This window comes from Hyperoodon ampullatus, assembly GCF_949752795.1.
Source record: "Hyperoodon ampullatus genome assembly, chromosome: 11".
Taxonomy (NCBI): domain Eukaryota; kingdom Metazoa; phylum Chordata; class Mammalia; order Artiodactyla; family Ziphiidae; genus Hyperoodon; species Hyperoodon ampullatus.
The window spans coordinates 20,486,983-20,508,791 of record NC_136924.1 but is presented as its reverse complement, the minus strand read 5'-3'; the positions used below and the strand labels follow the sequence as shown (position 1 = coordinate 20,508,791).

Sequence of the window (21,809 nt, the reverse complement as noted above, 5' to 3'; positions counted from 1 at the left end):
ATTACAGCCAATCACCACCCCCGTATGTCAACATGCCCGGGAAACAGACTCAGAAGCCCTGGGCACTGCAGGGAAAATCTTCCCAGGTAACCAATGGTATTTTTAAAAAAAGCAGACGTCTTGAAAGATGATTAGGACTGTAAAAAATCAGAGGTTCCTACAACCTGAGACAGTCCCCAGGTGCCCCCATGGAGTCTCACAGAGAAGTACAGGCTCTGCTGACAATGCTTTTTCTTTAAACAGATGGGTTGCTCCTTCCCAGACATTGTTGGACTAAACCCGAACCTTCACTTTCTTTGCAATTGTTTTTGTTGTCTGTGTTGTTTTTGAGGATCTTACTTCTGGCTTGAAGCACGTCCCCTTTCAGCTCTCATACTTGGGAACGTTTGGCTTCCTCTTCTTCTGCAGGTTGCAGGCAGGAAACTGGAAAATGGGCCACAGGAAACCTGGCCTCCTACATCTGTCCCGCTTTGTAATTGCAGCTCTGGTTTCATTTTGCCTTGTGTGTCAGCTCTGTTTTAACCCTCAACACGACAGCCAAACTCTGCTTTCTGTAAGAACACTGCTACTCTTATTGCCCAAGGAAACTCACGGAGACTTTTTTTTCTTCCCCAGAGTCATTAACCATATAAATTCAACGTGGAAAAAAAATACTGAACAAATTCTCCTAACAGTAGTCATTTGGATCAAAAGAGTATGGAGCTAGAAAAATGATACATTCAATGTGATAAAACTACTAATAAGTCCCCAGTGAAAATTCAAGACTACTTCATAACACTGCACACAGCAGAAGTTATATCAGGATGATTATCAGTGGTCCAAGGCTGCCTGACGAATGTTGACTTTTGAGGCTTTGATAAATAACATATGAAAATAAAATATAATCATTCTTCATTATAATCTCTCTCATTATGATGCTATTTCAAATTATGTTTCTTAACCATATCACCAACTATTAGGTTCAACCATATGAAGTTGTTTTTATGGGTCAAAAACAGTCAAATACCAGCAGTCTCATACGGTCAACCTAAAGCATATAATTACACCCAGAGAACAGATACACACACACACACACACACACACACACTCATCCCCAGGGCAGTATCTTCTTCCTGTGTTTGGTCCATGGACCCTTTCTGAGACTCTAACATTCTCTAGTAGAGAAAAAAAGATAGATTTAAATGCTAAAGGTAACTTATAAATCTCAAAGAGTCCCATTCTAAAGGAAATGTTAGCTATATCGTCCCCCACCAGCCAATACTGAGTGTCCATGGAATTCTCAAGAATAGGGCTCCTACCAAAAAAAATCCATTACTTATTTAAATAGGAGCTTTTCTTTTTTAACGCTAACATTTGATGAGCATTTACTATGTAGCAGGCATTGTGTTGAGCACTTGATACACGTTATCTGAATTTGATACTGCATGACTTAACAAGGTAGAATAAGACGCTCCGGCCACGGGAGTATCTTGGGAAAACAGAGACTTGTATACAGGGCACGTGGCTCCAAAGTCCAGCTTCTTAATCACCACACATAGTTTCCCCAGCAGAGGCTTCATTTCTTATATGCACATCTCACTGCTACTAAGAGAAACGTCCCATTTTAACACAGAGGGCGATACAACATTCCTATGAGAAATCAAATCAGGAAGTTTTCTTGTTCATCTCTGGCTTGCCTCATCTGTGACTCCAGTTGTTCCAACTGGTTCTGTTTTTAAGAAAATTTGAACCCATCCCACCATCACTTTTTTTAAAAACCCAGTTCCCCTTTAAAAAGATCTGCTATTGGTTTAAATACATAGCTGTGTCATCCAATGCTAAATAATCGAGGTTGCCTCTTGATGAAGACAGGAGGTGAGAAGCTGTGCCTTCTGTAACCTAGCTCCTTCTCAACAGGAAAGACTCATCCTCTTGTTCGGTGTGTGCACACTGTATGGTGGAACAAGAGGAAGAAAGTGGAAAATGAAAGGTAGGCGATCTCGGAAAATGAAAGGTAGGCGATCTCGCCGGCCCCGGAGCGGGGCCCCAAACCTGCGTGCATTTCACGTAACAATGACATGTACCATGAGAAACACTGAACTGCGAATAGGGACATGATGGGGATCCCACTGAAACGACAAGACTGACGGAACTTGGCGAGCACCCAGCAGGGGCTAAAAATTTTTCCTTTAAAAACAAACACCTTGGGGCTTCCCTGGTGGCGCAGTGGTTGAGAGCCCGCCTGCCGATGCAGGGGACACGGGTTCGTGCCCCGGTCCGGGAGGATCCCACATGCCGCGGAGCGGCCGGGCCCGTGAGCCATGGCCGCTGAGCCTGCGCGTCCAGAGCCTGTGCTCCGCAACGGGAGAGGCAGGCACAACAGCGCGAGGCCCACATACCGCAAAAAAAAAAAAAAAAAAAAAAAAAAAAACCACCTCTGGGGAAGCCCTCTTTCAGGTTCTAAGAAAGCCATATTTGGGATTTCATGGCATCTCATGACACGCACATAAAATTTAAGAAGGTGTTTTGCATTCAGTAAAACTTACTTAAGATCTTGCTAACTGTTCTTGAATTTGAGCTTCAATTTAATGAGCTCCCTAATTTCCAGTGGGTATTTCCCCACACACTACCCCTGATTCTTATATTTCATAGGCCTTTGAATGGAAAATCTTTTACCTAAACTTTTGTACTGTTAATATTAATAAAATTCGATCCTGTGTGCAAGGGGAAACATTGGAAGTCAGAACATATAAATTTTCATCGTAGCCATGACCTTAAAGAGTTGTATGGGGCTTCCCTGGTGGCGCAGTGGTTGAGAGTCCACCTGCCGATGCAGGGGACACAGGTTCGTGCCCCGGTCTGGGAAGATCCCACATGCCACAGAGCGGCTAGGCCTTGAGCCATGGCCGCTGAGCCTGCGCGTCCGGAGCCTGTGCTCCGCAACGGGAGAGGCCACAGCAGTGAGAGGCCCGCGTACAGCAAAAAAAAAAAAAGAGTTGCATGACCTCAGGCAGGGATGTTAACTTCTCTTTCAACTTCTTAAGCAAGGCCAACCCTATCCCCCCTCCATACATGAAGGTCAGCAAACTAAAAGACTTTTTACAATTAAGAGTATTTCAAAAGTAAAAATGTAAGATATCCTTTTGATCAATACATCGTGTAAGTGATCTTTAAAATAAAAATGGAATAATGCCTTCAGCTTCAAATAAAGCCTTCACAGAGATTTTTAAAATCTGTGGTTGCCTTCACATCAGAAAATGTTTATTTGCTTACTTTGTTTAGTTTTACAAAAATCAAAAATAAAGGAAATCTTCCAGGCCACTTCTACTAGAATGAAACCATAACCTTTCAGATAAACTTGAAACCTTTTCTGTGCTAAATAATAAGCTGGTAAAGGCCACAAGTATATACCCAGTGCGGTAAGAACACTTTTGCATGACACAAAATGATGGTAGTTTTTCCACATCCAGAAACTGAAGCATTTCCTGCCAGAGCATCCTCCAAACTCCTGTATTGTGTTGAAACTGTAAAATCTTTCTAAATCAGGACTTCCTCCTATTATGCTTTAGAGGCGTCTTTCTGGGAAGGGTAGATCCAAGGCAAAAGGTAGGAATTCCTGCAGCACCACCCAGTGGAAACATTAGAAAAAAAAAAAGCAAGATAAAACATGCTTAATAAAAGAAAATACACGTCCTAAAAGCTCTGCTAATTAAAAATCTGGGCAGTGCACTTTTTCCATCAATGGCAACCAGCAATATGTTTTGCTTAACAACAGTGCCCTTTCTCCCCGGTGCCGTTCCTTAAATGCCAACCACACAAATGATCGTCAACATCACATCTGCCTTGTCTCTTTCACACGTGTGCACACACGCTGCGCCAGGGAGGAAGGAGTCCCGGGTGGGGTCAGGTGTGGCCCAAGACACCATCCCTTCGTCTCAGAAGGATCCCCAAGGGACCGTGGGGACCGGGAAATCTGCACGGCTGTGCTCAGCGTCCCAGTCCAGCTGCAGCGTCGGGCGTTTCCTGGCAGAAAGGTAAGATCTGTGCATCTTTCCCTTTCCCTGGTCTGAATACACCTGGTCTGAGCCACCTCCAACATCTGCAGGCACTTCTACCTCCCTCAGTCCCCCCGAGGGAAAGGCTCAGAGCCTTTCCTCCCCCCTGTGGCCCTTATCTCTGGTCCCCCCCCAAGCTCTCTCCATGGTGACCATCGCTTCTGCTCCCCTGGCCGACCAAAGCCTCCCACAGGTCGTTTCAGTCTCTGTCTACTTCACTTATGCCCTCATCAGAACACGTCTCTTCACCAGCGGCTGCTTCTCACACACACATGACGCATCAGGCTACTGATCCTGGGAACGGGATCAGAGCGATAGGACCCACCGACCCTCTCCTTCCAGCTTTCCTTCCCAGAGAGCCCCGGCAGCAGTCAGGAGAGGGAGAGAGAGCTGTCGTCGTCTTCCCGGAGAAACTGAGAACTCTCTCTCTTCTCTACAGAATTTAAAATAATAAAGTATCATTTCTTCAATCACGTCTGGATGCTTAAGTCACTAAAGAAAATGGTCCCTAACAACAGCACTCCTGGGAAAGTTATCTTTCCCTCTTCCTGGAATAAGTCCACCGAAACCATTTTAAATGTCTTTTAAAAATAGAAAAGGATACTAGTTAGCCGATCTTGATATTGTTCAGAAATATATGATCTGTGTTAAAACGTTACAATATAGCATATTTGAACTGATAGCTTGAAAATGGCTAATAGTATTATAAACCCTTTTTTCCCCTTTTTCTGAAGTGTAACATTTCACAAAATGTGCTGGTTTCTGGAAATGTCAATATTTGGAAAATATTGACATTAGCTAGTCTTGGGGCCCCACTATATATAGTACTGTTGCAAAAATGTTACGAGTTACGGGTATTTGTGTGACATCTTCTTTAGGGATTTTGGAGAAGCACTAAGGCTGCCTTCCGGGGTGGTTACCTAAGCAAAGAACTGCACTCTTCCAGATCCTGTGGTCACTTTAGCCTCACCGCTTTTCTTCAGAGCTCTTCTCAGCAAAACTCTTGCATGGTTTAGAAAATGCAAATTCTAGGCCTCAACATTTATACATAAATCTGGTATGATAATATATTCACGTTGGAAGGGATCTAAAAAAACAGTGACTCTGCAGCCTTCAAAATATCATCACCTGCTCATGTGGTGGACATCTGTGGGGATTTTAGCTGTACCTAAAGTCATGAAGGTAGACTCTCCCTTTTATAGCTTTACTGTCTCCATATACATATTTCTCTCCCACGTTTTTGTACAGGCATCAAGTTTAGCTACATATAACAAGTACGGTGCCAAAATGCAGTTTCTTCTAAATTTAAATAACTGCTAATAAAGTTCTTTTTAACATGAAGCAAAACTACAATGGCGTTAAGTTAAAATAGCAAGCAAAAGGCATCTTGTTTTTCACAGAATGTCCATTTAAAATCTAGCCTGACTTGTAGACAAACTACAGTAAGTGGAACACATTTAAAATATCTTGGTGTTTCTGTTGAGTACAATTATTTGTAAAAAAAAAAAAAAAAACAAAAAACAAAAAACTGTTGCAAAAATAGACAGTGAGTGATTTCAAAACTAAATAATCTCCTCCAATACATTACAGTTAAAACCTGTTGATTAACCCCCAAACCAATGAATACATGAACAAAATAACACTGAAACTGTCATCAAGTGGAAGACCGAGAGTTCATTCTTTCCTGTCAGGTTGATGTTGTGCACACACATTTCCTTCAAGAAGTCAACAAAAGCATCCCACGGAAAAGAATGGCTGTTGGTGGCATAAGCATCGAACATCAGATATGTACGTAAAGCCCCCTCACAGCCCTTAATTCCCATTCGGGAATCGGCCATCCACTAAGTTGGCTTTAGCCCTTTTTGTAAATGTCACATACGACTTGTTCCTCCGCTTACTCTTCCAGTAATTGTTCCACGTGAAAATATTAACTGTACAAAACAAATGCTAGCTTCCGCTTTAGAGGATCTTTCCCCTTTGCTAAAGAAAATCACCCTTTCTGTATTTTAATCATCTGGTACATGTACGATCTTCTACATCAAGGTCTTAAAGATTCTACTTTCCTAAAGACAAATTGGTAGGTCTTAATATTTAGGTTAAAAAACAAAACAAAACAAAAACAAAGGATGTGGCAAAGCCTAGAGGAAGATGCCGTTCTTGTGGTTCATCTCTGATTTAAATCAAAGCAGGGCAATGCTCTTGAGACTGAGACGCGGAGCTTCTGAGAGCCCAAGTACTCTTGGGTCATTTTGTTTGATTCAAGACATCTTTTAACAGCATATACTTTGGTGATCAAAGTAATTCACTTTAAGAAATTGTTGGGGACTTCCCTGGTGGTCCAGTGGTTAAGACTCCACGCTCCCAATGTAGCGGGGCACGGGTTCAATCCCTGGTCGGGGAACTAAGATCCCACATGCTGCACGGTGTGGCCAAAAAATAAATAAATAAACAGTAAAACAGGAGAAGAGTTCATTTAAAAAAAAATGTACATTGAAAAATTGTTAACTCTCTTCAAAAGTACTCAATGTCCTAAATGCAGAATTGAGAATGAGGGCTAAAGAGCCTAAAGAAGTGAATGAAGCAAACTTAGCAATGCTGAGTGGCTGGCTGAGCCATGCTTCTGGTTTTGCTTTGACTATCAGAGGTGAAGTGGGCCCATCAACAGGCATTCTTCCCTCCTCTATAGGCTCAGCATGGATGTGACAGCATCTCTCTCTCTGCCTGGGGTTTAATCAGTTCCAACCCTGTCTCAGAATGTCACTTGGAGAATTTGGAGATGTTTGTTCTAAAATGTTTTTTAAAAAAAAAAAAAACCCAGCCATGCTCTACTACCCAACACCCTCTGGTCTAAATGGTCAGTATCTGGAGCTTGAAAAACAGGCAGGAACTTTAGCGAAAATAACTTCCCCACAACACTCATGAGTTCTAGATTCCAGAGGATTTCAAAACGCAAGACCATACAAGAAGATGAAGGAGCCGCCTCCACATACAGTCTTCAAATAATACTAAATGGTTTGGTCCTTTCCTGTATGTTCTGTATGGGGCTTGCTGAAATTATAAGGCATCTGAGCTTTCTCTTCTCCTGAAAACTATAACAAAAATCTAAGTTCTGTCTTGAGTTCTCACAATGAAATAATGATTCTTTGGGATGGAGAGCTTTAGCAAACATTTCCTTATGCTCTAATCCTCTGTAAAGAAGTGGGGCTTGAATCCTACATGAGAGGGCTGACTCTACAGAGAAGGAAAAAAAACTGAGATCATATACTGTCCCATTGTCTTAGACTCATGCATTCCTCTTGTAGCTACATTTATTGAGGCACACCCAAATACACACACACACACACACACTCCTCATCTGTCAATGCTTATCTCCAACAACCAATGGCTTACATTTTAGCCTCTAAATGCAAACCTTCCAAACTCCAGTAAGGGAATAGTGTGGAAGTTACATTTCCAGTTCACTGAGTATTAACCAGAGATGTACTCTTCTTAACTACTAGTGTTAGGAAATAGTTCTCACATCTACAGCCCTTCCCCTTGCCTCATAGAGCTAATAGAGCATTCTGATCATTCTGGGCCCCAGTATCACCATTCTGAAAATGATGAGGACTTACAGGTGGAGACAACGTAGGAATCCCTGCAGTTAATTCCTATAGACAGACCCTACAGTTACCCAGGAGCACATCGTGGAATAAATTCTGGGGCTTATTCTGTTGTGGTGGTGGTGGTTGTCTTAATCTCTGACAATTAAGTGCAGGGAGAAAAAAAATCTGCTTAATTACACATTATGGTTAATCAAGGTTTGACTATCCACAAACCACTCCTTGGCAAAACCCAGCTGAAATTACCAGCAGATCTAGCCCTCGACCAAAACCAATTTAGGTATTTAATCATTCATCCTTTCATCATCACACAGGCAGTGTCATTATTTTAAAACTCGATCAGAAATGTCATTTATTAATTATAAAAGGTTATGGACAAAAGCTACACACACAGGTTTTAGTATAAGTGAGGAAGCAATTTCACCAGTGAATATTACGAAACTCAGTCCAAGGGATCTATGAAAATTTGGTCAACTGAAGCCTTGATAAAGGACTATGATCCTTGCTGTAGAACGATTCATTTTAACATGGAAAGAACTTTACATTGAGATTCTTTCAAGCTGTACTATCCTATAAATTACCTAACTGTTAACCAACCATTCTGAGTATAACACTGATATCAACAAATAGGGCTAAAGTTTGTCCTCTCAGATGTTAACACACCTGATCTCTGTACATTCACTTCTCCTACAAATCTGGACAAAAATCCTGGAAAATGATATATCCTCTATACAGGATCCTCTTGGCTGTCTCTTTGGTTTAACGAAGAAATATGCCTCTTATTAATTCAAATAATTGACTGTCTAAGCAAGAGTTGGATTTAGGCATAGCAATAAAGTGCTTTATCAAGTCCACTGGCAAAATGCAAAGAGAGGAGCTATGGCGACAAAGTTTTCCCCCTTCCGATTGCTTTTAACTCAACGAATGCCAGGTATTGTACAAGGGCTGGGATAAACCCAAGGATGAGAATAGCAGATGAAGCCCAGAGGGAGCTTACAGGCTGATGGGCAAGACAGATGTGAAACACATCTTGATACATACACGCACAGATATCCCTCAGTTTCCAAATCTAATGAATTCCAGGGCTTGGACAGTGACTTCAGATAGCAAAGGGTAGCCTGCTATCAAATCTACTTGGTTCCTGAGTTCTGGATAAGGAATATTAATGAATAATGAGAAACACCAGCCCTATCTCCAGAAATATTTCTGAAACTGGTACCTGTGCTTGGACAGTAAGAATCTGCAGAGGAAGAATTCAGGTAACAAGGAAACCTGTAAATAAAGCCTGTGGCAAGGGCTCCGAAGGCATGGGATGGGTGACTGGGGAGATCTAATCTGGAGGACCAGCAAAGGCTTCCCCAGGGAAGAGATGCTTGAGCTGAGACCTGACAGATGACTACACACTGGCTCGAAAGTGGAGTGAGAGAAATCGATGGGAGCGGAGGACCAGGAGGGAATTCCCAGAAGAGAGAACAGCATTTAGAAGGGCCCAGTGGCCAGTGGGCACGTTACACATTTGAGGAATTGAGGAAAGGCCAGTGTAGTTGGCCTAAATCACAGCATGCTGCTTACATTAAAGATTTTTGGTCTCTATCCCAGCTGAAGCCACTGGGAGATTGGAAGCAGAAGAGAGAAAAAGTCGGATCTGTGTTGGAAGGGTTGCTCTAGCTTGTGGGCGGAGAAGGGACCAGAGGGAGGGGGTGAGGGGAAATGTGGACCCCTCAGATCCAGCGGTGGAAGATGGACAGCATTTTCAAAGACTATCAGGAGGAAAGAGTAGGGACCTGACCTGGTGATCAAGATCTTGGGGCCTACTCAGCACCCAACCTGGAGACAGTCACTGGTGTCCCCAAGAACGAGGCAGTCGTCTTTAGAAATGAGTGGTGCCTGTCACAAACCTCAAAAAGAGGAGGAAAGGAAGCACAGCAGCTAATACCGACCTTCCCTCAGGTGTTCCTTATTCAACAAGGGGCCCCCATGGGATTGAAGGGGAAACTTAAGGGGAATCCCTTTTTCCACCCCAAAAGTTTTTTAAAATTGCTGTATATGTCTCAAAGTCAGCTTTTTGCGGATGACAGCAAACATTCACTCTACACTTTCACCACTCCTAGAAGAATCCAAGTTCTTTCTTCTAAAAAAGAGCACAGATGAATAGGACTTTGGGATGCAAGGGATCATCCCAACCTCTCTACTCCAGCCACTTTGCCCTCCAGCCAGGGAAACTGAGGTCCAGGGAGATTAAGTGATATCCTCTAAACACAATTGGTTTTAAGGGAATCTACATTTTCCCTGCAGCATACATATTACTTTTGGTTAGCGTAAGTGATATTAAATAGTGTAGAAAGGATTTTTCCTCTTATTGGATGATGAGGAAATCCACACTTTCTGATGATTTATTTTTAACCAGGTAGATTAAATTAAAATACTGCAGTATCTTATCCAGGTGCTCTGGGGTATAATAACATGGTAGAGTCATGAAATTGCCATAATACAATTAAAAATAGCCAGGGAATGTTTTGGGGTGATGGAAGTATTCTCTACTTAGAGGTAGGGGGTGGGGATTACATAGGTGTATACAATAACATTTAAGAGCTGTGCAGTTTCATGTACATAAGTTACACAACAGTGAAAGAAAGTAAAAGACACCAAGAGTCTCAGATTCATTCTATTTGGAGTAAGCGACCCCTAACCTCACCAAACAGTGTAAGAAGGTATCAGATACATGTGTTTTATACCTACCCCATCACTCCCATATTTATACCTGGAACATTAGGAATTGTTCTTAGATATGGTAGCTTTAAAAAGACTTAGGATACTGTGTGCTTTGGAACTTCTTTTTAAAGAAGTTAAAGTGAGTAAATTCATTTTAGTCCAATTCAAATCAGAATATATTAGTATAACCATCATCTTAATTTCTTTAAAAATATGCAAATAACTCTCACAGCCAATTATAAAATAATCCCATTTAATTCCTAATTTAATAATTACTTTCCAGCAACTGTAAATTAAAACACATAAAGTGGTCAACGAGTAATTCCTAGTGGCAAATCAACCAAATTACAACTTACTGAAATGATCAAAGTTTACTTTTAAACTGCTGACATATATGTAAGTTTCCAGTAATGGATGAAAGGCCATTTTCATTTTGGTTGTGGGTAGGGATAATGGAGGGTCAAATTTCTACTTAAAAGACTGGAGGCCCTTAGGATTTGTTCACAGTGCTCCCCAGACATAGAAAACAAACTTATGGTTACCAAAGGGGAAAGGGCGGTGGGAAGGGATAAATTAGCAGGTTGGGATTAACATACTACACGCTACTATATGTAAATAGATAACCAACAAGGACCTACCGTATAGCACAGGGAACTATACTCAACATTTTGTAATAACCTACAAGGGCAAAGAATCTGAAAAAGAATTTATATAGGTATATATACATGTAACTGAATCACTGAGCTGTATTCCTGAAATTAGCACGATATTATAAATCAACTATACCTTAATAAAAAATAAAACAAAAACAGTGTGCGCGCACGCACACGCACACTCTGATCATTCAATTTACTGGTGCTGTACTCTAAGTGGCAAAACTGGAGTTTTCATGTTCTCACTGCCATAGTTTCAACCAAAAAGCTACATGATCTCAGTTCAAACTGGCTACGGGCAATAGTACTCTTGAATTGAAAATCTACTTAAAATACCGATTTCAAAGTTTGGAAACTTTACTGATATAAAGTGAAACAGTAATAAGTAAAGAGTCACCAAGTGTGCAAGAGGCACCTTCCTCCCTCCTTTATAGTTAGAGAAGTTCAAGGTGTATTTTTGGTCTAACCTAGTTTCTCTGTTTTCATCACTGAACATTCTATTTTGATGTGTCGCACCCTGGACTTCCTTTTACTACATCTTGATATTCTACTGCAAATCATGACTCATCCTTAAATCATAGAGAAACTCATCAAAATCCCAAACTGCACAGCACATATGAATTCAGTCTTTCAAGAGGGCAGCATTCTTAGAACATTACTTGGAGCCACAGAGACAAAAACACTGAACAAGTTCATGTAGAAATTCTGTCAATCCACTGTTGAGTCAACACATTTATTAGACCAATAAATATGAGCTCTATGTGTGGTAATTTTGGTCTTAGTACCAGTTATTAAACTGTGTTACACGATACGTTAACTGAAAATAAGCTACAAAACAGAAAGTATAGTGTGACTCCAATTAAAAATTTTATGTGTGTGCATGTGCAGCTGTGTGTATATGTATTTTAAAAGACCAGAAAAATATACACCAAAATGTTAACAGAGGGATTATAGATGTTTTTTTTTCTTTGTGGTTTTCTGCATCTTCCTAAGATAATTCATATTAATATTTTTATAACAGAAAAAAACAACCTTTAGAAAATATTGCTATACTAATGTAATCTCAAATATGTCATCAATCTACAAAGGCAAAGGGGAATTATGGATAAATAATAAAACATAAAATACTCTTGCCTTAAACATACAGAAAAATTTGCCATGAGTGGCAAATTAAATAAATGACCAGGACCACTCATCTATATGTGCAGGTACCAGCCCTTAGGGGCAGAAGCCAGCTGCCTACAGCCAGGTCACAGCCAGAATAAAAGAAATGGGTTCTCTGTCCAAAGTTTAATGAGGAACCCCAGGTCTAGGAAACATGAGGATGGCTGAATCATTCCCTGGGACTAGAAGGGAGTAAAGCCGTTAATTAGTAAGCAGTAATTCACCATCAGCGAAAAAAGACTTTACTCCAGGAAGTCATATCCTTAGATAATTTGTTTAAAGTGTTTTGGGTTTGTTTTGTCTTAGGTAATGTTTTGCAACCATACTGGTTTTTTGAATCCTACAGATACATAATTGGGTAGCACAGGACGCACAAAATCCGATACATGACAGCTAAGAAAGGAATATTTTAATTTATACGCACTGCCTGGAAGCCCTTTAAAACCGATTTCAGGAAAAGTTCTAAAAAGTTATTACAACTATAAATTTCAATATATGATCTCAGAGTTACTGTGATTGTACCTTACCAGGTTTGAATTAGTAAATTATTTTTTAATAAGAAAAAGAGGAGGGCTTTAATAAATGTTTAGCAAACTTCAAAATTCAAATGGGGCTGTGCTCTCCCCCATGTGGGCTATTGCCATTCTGGTCTAAAAAGCATTAGTACCAAGTGAGTGAGATTCAGAGATGGTCTAATTCAGCTCACAAAGGTACACCATCACACTGTCATTATTTACATGTCATTCCACACATATTACTGACCGAAAAGAGAGAAAATTCATGCATACTGTGTTATTCACATGGCAGAAAAGTGCCAGTGATGACTTTTAAATGTCCTATTCCTTGTATGAATGCATATAAAAGTTGTCATCACCATTAATGTAAACAAGAGTTTCTCAATCTGGGTACTCCTGACATTTTGGGCTCGAAAATTCTTTGTGGGCATTGTTGGATGTTTAGCAGCATCCCTGACCTCTATTCACTAGATGCCAGTAGAACCCCCTCTGATTATAACAACCAAAATGTCTCCAGATACTGCCAAAAGTCCCTTGGGGAGCAAAATAACTCCCAGTTGAGAACTACTGATATAAATGAACATTATTCATTCCAAATAATAATTTATCAGAACGAAGAACTCTAATTATCCCCTTTTTATTTTGAAGGAAATGTAGTCTTGAAAGGAGAATACTTAACAACCTTCATCCTTAAGGAGTGGTCATGCAAAGTGATGTTGGCTTTGGAAAGCTTTCTTCCTTCTCTACTTAATATAAGTCCTGTTATCCTACTCACAGCTTTCAATGCAACAATTTATTGAGCATCTACTTTGCACCAGGTGCGGTGTTAGGGACATCCTGTACTCATGTCCACTGACTCACACCCTGCTCGGGCTGTTTGGGTTGTTTTTAGGACATGCTTTGCCACCAGAAGAGAAACACGGACACCTTAAAAAACCCGCAAGAGAGCAGCGTGTCCTTGTCAATAAAAGAGCCCCACAGTTCCAATCAGGTTCCTTAAAATTCTTTACCCTTTTTAGTAACTCTACACATTTGCAACATTTAAAGGTTTAAAAAAAAAAAAAAAAAAAAGGCCAGAAGGCCTTTGCTATATTTGGCATAGAATGACCATCAGGGGTTTTTGCAGGCAGGATCATTACTGGAAACTCCAAAAACACTTAGGGACAGTCTTCTTAACTGTCTGACCCACGTGCCCTCTTAACACAATTTGTAATTTTATAACCCCCATAAATTGAAACTCATAACTGACCTTTCCCAAATAAGTGTGTGTCACAGAGAGACAGAAGAAAAGGGAGAGAGATCGGAGGGTATTTTGTTTGGCAGTAAGGCTCAGAAATCAATTTGAGCTCATTAATAGATGCCCGGAACATGCCTGGTTTCTCGTCACCTCCGCCCTCCCCCGCCAAGAGTGAAGCACAGACGCGAGAGGATGGGTGTGTTTGAGGTGCTTGGGCAATAGAAAACACACACACCTGGGAGAGAAAAACCTGTGAGTTCGAAATCCAAAATGGCCAAAATGACTTCAAAGTTTTCAAGATGCTGCCCTGAAAAGGTTCGTTGGGCGGCTGCCCCTCTAAGTAAATAAAGCCGTAACTTGTCTCCCTCTCCAGCGCAGGGCTCCCCCGGCTGACAGTGGCTGCACAAAACCCCTCCTGTGCCGAGCAGCGGAAACTCCTAATGAGATTAGTTGGTGTGTGTGCAGACATTACTTAGCAATGACTACAGGGGCTCTCTCTTCCTGCAGCAGCCAGTGGAAAATTCAGGGAACTTTTTCCCCCGCAGCAGCAGAATCCCTTTAACCCTCTTCCCCAGCCAACTCCAAAAACAACTCAGCCTCCCCCAGCGTCCCCCCTCCCGGCCGGGGTGCTGGGGGGAGTTAAAGACCCGCCAGGGACTTCCAAAAGCGGGAGGGTGGGAGGGGGCCGGCGGGGAAGGGGCGGGTGACCCCTCGAACACCACAAAGGAAACTGTAAAAGGCACAAATACATAAACCTGAGAAGGAGCAAACCACAGTTTCTTTGTGAGCTCCTCTAGTGAGTCATTTTCAAGATGCTGTCTGCTGCCAGTTTCAAAGCGGAAGCGCATGGCAATTAGTCTTGCCGTTTCCAGACAAGCCAGAAACTCTCCCGACACTCGTTTTTTTTTTTTTTTTTTTTCCTTCTAAAAAGCCCCTTTTGCAGTTTCTGAAATAACATTTCTTTCTCCCACCTCCATCCGCCGCCTAACTGCAGCTTGTCCTCAGGACGATTCGGTTCAGAAAACGTAACAAAACCGAGACCTCTAATTTTTTTTTTTTTTAGCCCTCCAAAATCGTAATTCCTCCCCCAAAAAGTTACGGAAGCATTACAGGCCAACATTCAGATGCAAGCTGAAGAGCCCCATCCCAAAGTGCTGGGGGCTCCAAGACCATCTCCTGCCCGGTCCTCCTCCAAAACCATGTCCAGTAATGACTCCACCGGCTTTTAAAGGTCCGGCTGGGCGTGCGCCTGGGGCGGGGACCCGGGCGGGGGTCACCTGCCGAGCGAGAGGGGACGCGGCCCCCAGCCCCGCGGCTCGGCTCCCCACGCCCTCCGCTTCCCTCTCCACCCCTGTCCTCTCCCTGAATCCGAGCGTCGGTGCCCACTGCCAGCCCGAGGAGAGCCCCAGCCCCGGCTAGGTCAGCGGTGGTCCAGCCTCCAGGCACGCAGCCCGCTCCAGTCACCGTTCCTCCTAGGGGGACCACAAGTCTCACCGCCGCCCGCTCCCCCGAGCGCCCCCTCCTCCGGGCTCACAGCGCAGCCCAGGGCGGGGTGTGCCACCGCCGGGTGGCCGCAGCCCCCGGGCCGGCGCGCGGACCCGGCGCAGGAGCATCCCAGCTGCGCCCACCTCCCGCGGCCGCCCCCAGCCCCGGGCCTGCAGCCTCCGACGCGGTGCCCACCCGCCCCACCCCCACCAAGCCAGAGAAAAGAAAGAAAGAAAAAACCAAGCCCCACGAAACTTTGCAACTGTCCAAGCAACAGGCACGGACCCTACTACATACCCAGATGCGGGGGAGTTTTCAAGATCCTTCTTCGGGGGAATTTCTAGGAGGAACCGGGCGAAAGTCCCCGACTTTCCATGCTGACAGGCGTCTGCAGACGGTCTGTTGCTCTTGTAATGAGATCCTGATTTTTTCCCCCTTTTTTTTTCTTTCTCTCGCTCCTCTTTTTTTTTTTTTTTTTTTTCCTCTGGTGTGTGTGAGAGCAGGAAGTTGGAGCAGTCAGGCCGAGCCGGCTCACTTCCTTTACTGCATTATTCCCCAGGCGGTGTGCAGTCTGTGTAAACAGGCTTTTCCGCCCCGCGCCGCGCGCCCCGGCCGCGGCTGTGCGCCGGGGCTGGCCGCCGAGGCCCGCGCATACTCCGCCGCCTGGGGCCCCGCACCGCGCCCCCGCCCGCCGCTCTCCTCGCTTCCTGCTCGGCCACCCCCGGGGAGGAGCCTCAGGACCCCGGGCGACTCCGCGTGGCCGCAGCCCCTCCCCACGGGGGGGCGGGCAGCTCGGCCAGAAACGCAGAGAAGCCGCCCCCGGCGCGCCGAGGGGCTGAGCTTGGGTTGTGGCGAGACGGGGGATCCCTCTTCTCCCCTCTGGGGTCCCTGTGCTGGGCCCAGCAGTGGGGTCTTGCCCTGCTCGGTCGGTCGGTCTGGGCGGGGAGGCCCGAAGTGGGGAGGCCGCTGGACTCGCTGTTTTCTGTCAGCTGGGATGGAAGAGTTGTAGGGCCAGGGGGCATCGGGAGTGGGGTCCGGGTGCTCTGGGCCAAGGGCTGGCTTTGCTCGTGGGTGGGGGTGTGATTGCTTAGGATGAGAAGATGTTGCATGTGCAGAAAAGGAGGCACGGGTTTTGTCAGGGGATGGACACAGTTCCTGTCTGGGATTTAAAAAAAAAAAAAAAAAAAAAAAGCCAGCGCTCAGAGTAGGGGGCCCACTTTGGGGAAAAGGATGAGAAGCCGTAAACTGGAAGCCAGGATTCTCCAGGAAGAGCCCTTTCTGGCCGTTCGCTATGGCCCCGCCACAGGCCCAACCTTTCCTGCCTGCTAAGGGACTCCGGAGCGAAATGAGCAGCGGCCACAGAGCCGAGTGACTGAGGCTTCCGAGGGAGGCTCCGTGGTCTCAAAACTGGAGTCCACACCACACTATCCCTCAAGGACCGCCCACCCCGAAGGGCTCAGGCCAGACTCTGACGGGAGAGCTTGTCCACTGCCCTGAGGCTTAGAGGAAGGAGGAGGGTGCGGAAGAGTCCCTCATCCCAGCCCTGTGTGCCAGCCCCAACTGCTCCCCTTTTGGACCTCTCCATTCCCATACCTCCGCCCCTTAGCAGCGCAGACCAGCGGCTCCCAAACTTAAGCGTGCACCAGCATCACGTGGGGGGCTTGTTAAAACACAGGTTTTAACCTCATCGCCAGCGTTCCTGATTCAATACGTCGGGGGTGGTTCTCATCCCTGGCTAAAGTTAGAATCACCTGGGGAGTGTTTTGAAAACTATTGATCTCTATACACAGCCCAAACCAATTAAGTCAGCTTCCCTGGGAGCTAGGGGCGTGAGTGCTTTCCAAAGGGCATTCTAAGAGCTCCTCCACTTGCTTATTTGTTTCTTATTTCTGCAACCTTTCTGATTATTTGTTTACGAATCTCTCACTATTACTAACTGTGGGCTTCTAAGGGCAGGGATGTATTTTACTCTAGTTAGTACCAGGTCAAGGCACTTGACTCATAGGACAGTCCACTTGGCAGCATTTGCTTTGGGGCTGGCATGGATAGTTCAGTGAGAAGTGGGACAAGGCCCACCAGACCTCTGAGAAGGGTGGGAAAACATGAGGTGTGGGGGGCTGGGGGAAAGGTAGGGGAGTAGAGAAGAAGGAGAAGATATGGGGGAGAGGGCTGTTTATCAACCCCTGATTTTCCACAGCTGATTCTATACTTTAGGGATTATTGTTTTAATCCCTAGTGGGCTTCTCCTGTCACTCAGCAGAGCTCACTCTGTGTCCCTGTATGATCTAGCTGTGGACTGGGAGAATGTAAACTTATTTTATTTTCCTTCTCAGGGAGAAAATATCTCACATATACAATTCAGAACACTGTTGCTTTATCTAAAAAGTGTATACCAAAGCCAAGCATATCTTAAACCAGTGACTTTCATGATTTTTATTGTACATCTTCACAACAAATCTTTGTTGAATCCTAATATGTAAGAGAGAAAAGGTGTACATGCTTTCATCAGACTTTAATTGTTTTGAAGAAATGCCTCTTTGTCTAAGGCACCCCTGAAACACTCATGGGCAGCCTTGGCATTTCCCAGACCAAATGAAGACCTCCTTAAGTTTTCCTGGTGTTTTAGGTTGTCCATACCACTATGCCAAGCTCTTTGTTAGAATGAATAACTCAGAGCTGACACTGCTCTTCCCCAAGGCACGGGGAACAAATTTTACTTGTAGGTGTCCGCAGCTTCTGTAACTTGCATAAGACAGCTTCTGCTGTCTTTGCTCAGGCTGCTATAATAAATGCCCTAGACTGGGTGGCTTAAACAACAGACATTTATTTCTCACAGTTCTGGAGGCTGGGAAGTCTAAGATAAAGGTGCCAGCAGATTTGGTTCTTGGTGAGGGCCCTCTTCCTGGCTTGTAAAGGGCCGCCTCTTGCTGTGTCCCTACATGGCCCTTCCTCCATATACACATGTAGAAGGAGAAAGAGAGAGGAAGCAAACTTTTTGGTGTCTCTTTTCATAAAGGGCACTAATCCCATCATGGGAGCTCCACCCTCAGGACCTCAACTAAACCTAATTATCTCCCAAAGGCCCAGCTTCTTAATACCATCACATTGGGGGTTAGGGTTTTAACATGAATTTAGTGGAGACGTTAACACTCAGTTCATAATGTCTGCTATTTGTTTTTTGTGCTTTCCTTCTCACTATCAAAAAGTAGCCAAGAGATGTGGCATTTAGTATTGTGTGATCCACACTATTTTTATGCTTCTGTTATAAAACAGATAGGACTTAGGATTATATGGGTTATGAGTAAAATTTCTTCAGGAATCCTTTATAGCAGGTGACAGGGTCATTCATTTCTGCTAGCCAAGAGAGAATGAGGCTCTCTCAGCTTTGATAAGAACAGCAGACATCTCACCAGAGATTGGAGTTAGTCAATGTGATGTGTTGGAGGGTGCTTGGGGCAGGATGGAGGAGGATCAGCTCAAATAAACCCTACAGATGAAGAGTGGAGGTGGGGGCTGAGCCTCCTGAAGAAAATAAAAACCCTGGTTCCCAAAGAAGGGGTGTATTACTCAGCTTTTGCTACTATAATACTGTGTAACAAACAACCCCAACACTCACTTAAACAACAAATGGGTTGCTTAAACAACAAATGGGTCTTGGTTGGTTGGGTTCATGTTTGTTTCACATGTTTTTCTCATTCTGGGACCCAAGCTGAAGGAACGGGCTCAATATGGGACACGTGGCTTTCTGGAAGGGCAGGAGCTCCAGAGAAGTGAGTGGAGACACATGGAACCTCTCAAAACCTCTGCTTAGGACTAGAACACCCTCATGTCAACTCACAACCCAGTGGGGAAAGCAAGTCATATGGCCAAGTCTAAAGTCAATGGGACAGGAAGAAGGAAAAGGAGGGAAAAAGGGAGAATTCTGAACAAATAATATAATCTACCACAAGAGAAAATGGATGTTGGGTATAAAAAAACAACAAATCTCTTTGTTCCCTCATAGTTTAACATTCCATAATGTATAACAGAATGGGATGCTGTGGATGGTTTAAAAAAATACAGATGGATGAGGAAGTATAATTAGATAGGACAGGAAAAAAATGAGTTTTCGAATATATCAAACTAAAATATTTTAGAACATAACAGAACAAATAATATATGAAACGTATGAATTGATGGTATTAAACTTATGAATTGATGAATTTTGGTAGAAACTCAAAAGCGGTTTGCCTCAGTACTTTGGAGACGCCTCAGTGTTGAGGGGGATGCGGGTAGGAGTTGGGAATAGACAGCCAAAGCCTGATGGGAAGGCAGCCCACTCAGGTGGCAAGTATACATTTGGAATCAGGAATTTGGGTATCCAGTCCCATACTGACTTGTTCTAGCTCTGTGACCTTGACTAAGTCACTCACCCTCTCTGAGCCTGCATGAACATCAGTTTTTACTGATTTTTACAGTGAATGCCAATTTTACATTAAAACAACATGTGTTATGGACTAGGATTCAAAAAATTTCATGAACCTCATTTGAAAGAGTATTTAAAATAATTTTATAGACTTGCGGGAAGACCCCACTGGGAGTCTGCATTCTCCCTTTCGCATTGTTAAAGATCTTTCAGTGGGGACATTTGAGAAGCATTGATTTGGGCCATCTTTTTTGCCCTCAGACTGGCCATCGATAGGCCAGAGGTTGGCAAACTGCAGGCCCACCGCCCATTTCTATGACTTTCAAGGTAAGAGTTAACTTTTTTCTTTTTAAAAAAATGTTTAACTGTGGTAAAAATCATAACATAAAATTTACCATCTTAATTGTTTTTAAGTGTTCAGTACAGTAGGGTGTTAAGTACATTCACATTGTGGCGCTACTGATCTGTAGAATCTTTTCAAAAGTTTCAAAACTGAAACTCTCTACCCATTAAACACAATGCTCCCTTCTCTCTTACCCCCAGCCCCTGGCAACCACCATTCTACTTTCTGTTTCTATTAATTTGACTACTTTAAGTACCTCATATAAGTGGGATTATATACAGTATTTATCTTTTTTGTGACTGGTTTATTTCACTTAGCATAATGTCAAAAGTTCATCCATGGTGCATCATGTGACAGGAGTTCCTTCCTTTGCAAGGCTGAATAATATTCCATTGTGTATATACACCACTTTTTTTTTTAACCATTCATCGGTTGATAGACATTTGGGTTGTTCCTACCTCCTGGCTCTAGTAAACAATAAGAATTTACATGTTTAAGCAGTTGAAAACAAATCAAAGGAAGAATAATATTTCATAACATGTAAAAATTGTATGAAATTCAAATTTCAGTGTCCATAAATAAAGCTTTGCTGGAACAGAGCCACGCTCACTCACTTACGCGTTACCCAACACTGCTTTTGCGCTACAGTGGCAGAGCTGAATAGTTGTGACAAAGACTGTTATGGTCTATAAAGCTGAAAATATTTACTTTCTGATTCTTTACAGAAAAAGTTTGTCATCCCCTGGCATAGGCCATTTGAGACAAATGAAATTCTGCCCCGTTTTTTGGTTTGGTTTTAACTGCATTTTCTTTCCGATTCTGAAGAAGGCCTTTCCTTGCCATATGGGGTAAAAATCTTAGTGTCTTTAACAAACTTCACATCCAGGAAATTCATCTTCAGAGGAAACCAAGTTGTTGTGCTTCATTTAATTCCTCTTATTCGATCTTCTTCTGAGGTGGAGAATAGCTGGCTTGGACTCTCCTAGCCCCGGAGACAGCCTTTCAGACTTTTCTCTGGTCTCTGAATAAACCTGAGTTCCCAGCCCTGGTTACACGTCAGAACCATACGTACCAGGGCCTCACCCCTGAGATTCTGAGGTTGAGTCCGAGAATCTCTATATCTCCAATGCTCCACCCAGATGACCGCTCTCCTTATGAAACCCTTGTAAATGTCTTACTCACCCTTTAGACTAAGCTCAAACCCCACCTCATCCAAGAAGTCTTCCAAGATCCACCAGATGAAGTCCATGGCCCATTTCTCCTGCATCCCCACCACACAGGGTTTGAACTTTACCACTTAGCATTATCCCAAATGCCTGCAAAAAACGTGCTAACAAATTTTTTTTAACCAATCAATTCATCAGTAATATTGGGTTGGCCAAAAAGTTCGTTTGGTTTTTTCTGTAAGATGGCTCTAGTAGCACTTAGTTGCCTTTAACTTAATTGGAAAATTTTTGTTAGATTGTATTGTGACAGCTGTCATATTAGTGTGCATTTTTTAAAAAACTCATCAAAATTGGTGAATTTTTGTGTAGCCGTTTTAAGATGGAAGAAAATAAAGCAACATTTTTGGCATATTATGCTTTATTATTTCAAGAAAGGTAAAAATGCAACTGAAACGCAAAGAAAGATACGTGCAGTGTATGGAGAAGGTGTTAT

At 43.4% G+C, this 21,809-nt stretch overlaps 1 protein-coding gene across 1 annotated transcript in view; it reads right to left on the bottom strand.

Annotated features, from left to right (window-relative positions):
- ELK3 (ETS transcription factor ELK3) overlaps positions 1-17,076 on the bottom strand; it is a gene marked incomplete at its 3' end in the record, with an annotated part of 69,945 nt that extends 52,869 nt beyond the window's left edge. The window contains exon 1 of the mRNA XM_079714246.1: positions 15,700-17,076. The remainder of the gene's footprint in view (positions 1-15,699) is intronic.
- Between the last annotated feature and the right edge of the window lie 4,733 nt (positions 17,077-21,809).